Source organism: Macadamia integrifolia, chromosome 2 (genome assembly GCF_013358625.1).
Source record: "Macadamia integrifolia cultivar HAES 741 chromosome 2, SCU_Mint_v3, whole genome shotgun sequence".
NCBI lineage: Eukaryota > Viridiplantae > Streptophyta > Magnoliopsida > Proteales > Proteaceae > Macadamia > Macadamia integrifolia.
In genome coordinates this window covers 4,407,632-4,412,335 of record NC_056558.1, presented here as the reverse complement: position 1 = coordinate 4,412,335, position 4,704 = coordinate 4,407,632, and the positions used below count along the sequence as shown (strand labels likewise).

Sequence of the window (4,704 nt, the reverse complement as noted above, 5' to 3'; positions counted from 1 at the left end):
TGATCTGGCCAAACAATTACAGTGTGTGGGTCGACGAGTTTGAAGCCATTGACCTTCTTGATTGCCTCGACACAACCTGGTCTACTGCCTCTGTGTTCCTCGATGACCAGACACAAATTTCTGGATAGACCTGACGGAAGAGTTAACGAGAAGCTCCTGAAATCGAAAATGGTGCAGAAGTGCATATCAAATAGTGTCCAATTTAACAAAGCCAAGGTTATTAAAGTTATTCATGAGGAATCCAAATCTATTTTGGTTTCAAATGATGGCGTCACAGTCCAAGCAACTATTGTCCTTGATTTTACTGGGTTCTCGAGGTGCCTTGTTCAATATGATAAGCCCTATAATCCTGGGTTCCAACTGGGTTATGGGATCTTAGCAGAGGTGGAAGAGCACCCCTTTGATTTTGATAAGATAGTTTTGTTAGATTGTAGTGATTCACATCTAAGCAACAAGAAAGAACTGAGAGAAAAGAATAGTAGGATACCCACATTCTGTTTGCAATGCCATTCTCATCCAAGCGGATTGTTCTGAGTTTTCTACTGTTGCTCGACCTGGAGTACCAATGGAAGAGATGCAGGAAAGGTTGGTGGCTAGGTTGAGAGGCTTAGGTATAAAAGTGAAAAGCATTGAAGAAGATGAGAGATGTGTCATTCCAATGGGTGGAACCCTTCCTGTGTTCCCTCAGCGGGTTGTAGGAATAGGTGGAAGTGCTGGTATGGTTCATCCCTCAACTGGTTATATGTTGGCAAGAACTCTTGCAGCTGCTCCACTAGTTGCAGACTCGATAGTTCAGAACCTTAGCTCTGACAGAGGATTTTCAGGAGATGAACTAAGGAAATTTGGAAAGATTTATGGCCCATAGAGAGGAGGCAGAGGGAATTCTTCTGCTTTGGTATGGAGGTTTTGCGCAAGCTTGATTTACAAACCACAAGGAGGTTCTATGATGCATTTTTTTTGTTTAGATCCGCATTACTGGCATGGATTCTTGTCGTCTAGATTGTTTCTTCCTGAGCTTATATGCTTTGGGCTTTCTCTATTCTCTCATGCCTCCAATGCTAGTAGGATAGAGATCATGACTAAGAACACAGTTCCATTGGTAAACATGATTGGCAACTTGATACAAGATAGAGACTAGAGTGGAAGATTTCCATTTGGCATCTAAAATTTTGTTTCTACAGCATTGTCAATGTAACAACTCTCAGTTTTAATTAAATGTTCTTATCTGATCTTGTTATCAATTTTCTGCGACTGAAACTATCCTTCCCCATTAACATAGTGCCTTGAAAACTTGGCTTAACACTTTGTATTCTAATACTACATAGGAAAGCCATGCTGCGTGTGTTGTCGGGCAAACCATTGAGCTCCCAACTCTTCTGGCAAGAATTGAGTGTCAGAAGGGAGTATTCATGGAGTCCCAAGTTTAATGAACAAGCATCTAAATAAAGCATTTTGGGTTATATGTTGCTACTGCTACAAAAAACTATTGATGCCTTCAATCTAGGAAGCAGAATTCCCTGTAAATCATTACTATTATATCTATTTTTCTGTTAATGATTTTTTTTTTTTGGATGAATGAAAATATGTTGCAGTAAAAAAAGGGACAACAAAACAAAAGCATCAATGGCTATCTAAAGGCGAAGGCCACAACAAAGAAAAACAAGGGAGGAGGGGACAAAATAACCATTAAGAAGGATACAAAAAAAAGCCTGGAGTGAGAAAAATTACAATCAACCAATGGGGGACACTAAAAATATGGACGAGGTAAAAGAAGAAGAAGATCCCAAGTCAAGGCTAGATGTCTATTTTTAATAGAATCAAGACTAACCATGCACTTGTGAATGATTTTGTTAATAAATCTAAACTATTCATTGACAAAAATGTCCATCAGATCCATGAAGTCGTCTTTCTTCTGCTTCTGTAACTGTTTGGAGGTTTGGTCCTGTTCTTGCATACTTAAATGTAAGTTTTGTTTTACGCGTGACTTCCAAGTATTCAAAATGTGTATGGATTCCAGCTCTTTCAGTTGTCCAATCTTTGAAGTGTTTGATCACTTGTTCGTCGCTTCCAAGGGTGTCAAATGGTATGCCATTTGATTACAGCTCTTTCACGTCTTCAACATTACCATGGGAATCTAGGAAATAGACTTGATCACTTGAATTAAAAGTTTTAAAATTCCCCTTTTGTGATATTGAAACTGATATTTTAGTAATCTTAACTCCCCCACAAAACACCCCACCCCACCCCCAACCAAAAAAAAAAAAAAAAAAAAAAACCTAAAGTCGTGAACTCGTGATAGATAGTATCGAATGGAATTTAAAAATTGGGAAAATATTTTTCGGAGTGTGATTTATGCGCCAACGCCCCAGTTAATGAGAGAGCTCTCTCGGGCATTGACTAGGAGAAATATAGTGGTCATTTTACACACCCTGTGTTTGGGCACTAGGGCACACTCTCATACATAAAGAAAATATGTCACTTAAAAAATTAGAAAAAAAGGGGGAAGGGTTTGCAACAAGTTGCCTAGCCTCAATGCTAGCGCCTGAGCCAGGTAACATGCATGACTATCTACCCAAGGGCTAGGAGCATCATTTCGCGAAGCCCTGTGAGAGGGCTATTGTAATGTGATTGGGTAGAGATCATTTTTCCCTTACAAAAGATAAAATAAAATAAAATAAAAAAGAGAAAAAGAAGCCTATTAGAACAACATGACTCCTATGCCCCAACACAGAGGAGAGTAAAATGATTGCCCCACTCCTCAAGAGAGGCAAAAATTCCACCCCTATTGATGCTTCTCATGTACTCCCATTGGAATGAAATTTAACTGCTGCCTAAATTGCAACCACTCAAGGTAGCCAAAGAAATAGAATTTTAAAAGACATTTTAGTGAACAACTATAGCTAGAAGGGTATTTGTGAACCTTAAGGGCCCGTTTGTTTAGAGGGGATTTTGATGGGGTGAAATTTAAGGGGTGGGAGAGTTGTACTTATTTCCCAAAAGCATGGTAAAAGTCATGTGTGTGAATATAATGGGGTGGTAAATACTCTAAACAATATTTGGAGATGAGCTTTCCTAACTACTAATGTAGCTTTCACCCCATCCCCTTCTAAAGGACTTTGTAGGATGGGAAGTCATTGTAATGAATTACTCTCTTTCTTCAACCCTTCGTTCTCTCTTTCTCATAGGTATGTACTTACTAATCAAACAAGGTTAGAGTGGAAAAATTCAACTTTTCTTTAATATTACTTTTCCTACTTTTAACCCTACCAATATGTGTGACCTACTAGTCAGATATTCTCACTCCAAACTCTTCTCTAAACAAACAAGATCTAAGGGAAAGTAAAATTATTCTATTCCTTTAAATGTCAATAGAGGATGTAATTACTAAAGGGCAATCTAGGTAACAGCCAAATTTTTTCCATTCCTTTGACCCATGTGCTGATGCCTACCTTTTAGGAATCTCCAAAATAAAAACCGATACCATCGTCCATCCTTTTATATCGGGATAAAAACCAAACCCGATTCAATCAATGTGAAGACACGTGATTTTGTGGGTGAGTGAAAAGGACCGTATTCTTAACTTTTTGACTTCAGGGTATCAATGTTTACTTTTTGAATTATTTCCTTTCTTGTTTTCTTTAGGGAGTGGAGATCCTCCGTCTAAAGAGATCCCACTGATTGGTCTATCTTCCTTTATTTCTTCTCAATTCACGGGAAGACACGTAATTTTGTTGGGTGAGTGAAAAGCACGTCTCGTTTACATTTTGACTTTTAGGGAATTAATCTCTACTTTTTGAGTTATTTTTTTTAATTAAAGCTTCTTAATTACATAATGCATAAACAATTATATTTGAGGGATATTGAAAGTTTAAACGCTGGCTGGTCCCTACAACCAACAAAGGTCTTAGATACCGTCTGATAACGTTTTTACTGTTTTTGTATTTAGAAACTAAAAATAATTTAATAAATTTTAAAATTTTTAAAAATAAAAACTAATTTTTTATGTTAGATATTCTTATTTCTCAAATTGAGTGGGGTTAGATAAATTCTTTGAGTTAGTATACATTTTTGCTGAGAAAATCAAACTTCATTTCTTAACAATGAAATGAATTTCCGACTTCTACTAGCAATGCAAAAATTTAGTGCATTCTTTCTTGTTTCTTTAGAAAATCTTCAAATTTTCAAAAACCACCAAGAGAAGGTAAATGCTAGGTTGAAAGACGTAACTTTTTGTTGGGGATCTATCGATCTTTTGGCTCATAAGTTGTTCCAAGAAATGGAAAAACAAGTTTTATTTGTTTTGTCAAACCGGTTATTAAACATAGAAATAAACATAAATTTTTATTTATATTTAAAAAAATGGGTGAAACGAAACAGATTTATCAAACAGTTTTTGTGGTGTTTTTTCGTTTCTAAACACAGAAAAAAGAAAAAACACGTTTCTAAAACGTTATCAAACAGTGCCTAATTAAATTTATCGTCCCATCTCAGTGAAATAAAAATATTTCTTTTATGTTGATACCTCTTAGTACACTCTCATTGGTCTTGTGCTGGCAGTGCAGGTCACTCTACCAGGCTGTAGATGTAATACCCCGCTTCTTAAACCCGGTCTGATTTCGCGGTTGAACCGGTTTAACCATGCAGGAACCGAGCCAGAGGAAATTAGAGCGGGTTCCTTATGGGCTATGATGGCACAGGTGACCT

General features: G+C 37.0%; 1 pseudogene; it reads left to right on the top strand.

The window, feature by feature from the left end:
* Positions 1–1,138, top strand: part of LOC122071986 — a 4,067-nt pseudogene extending 2,929 nt beyond the window's left edge.
* Positions 1,139–4,704: the final 3,566 nt, after the last annotated feature.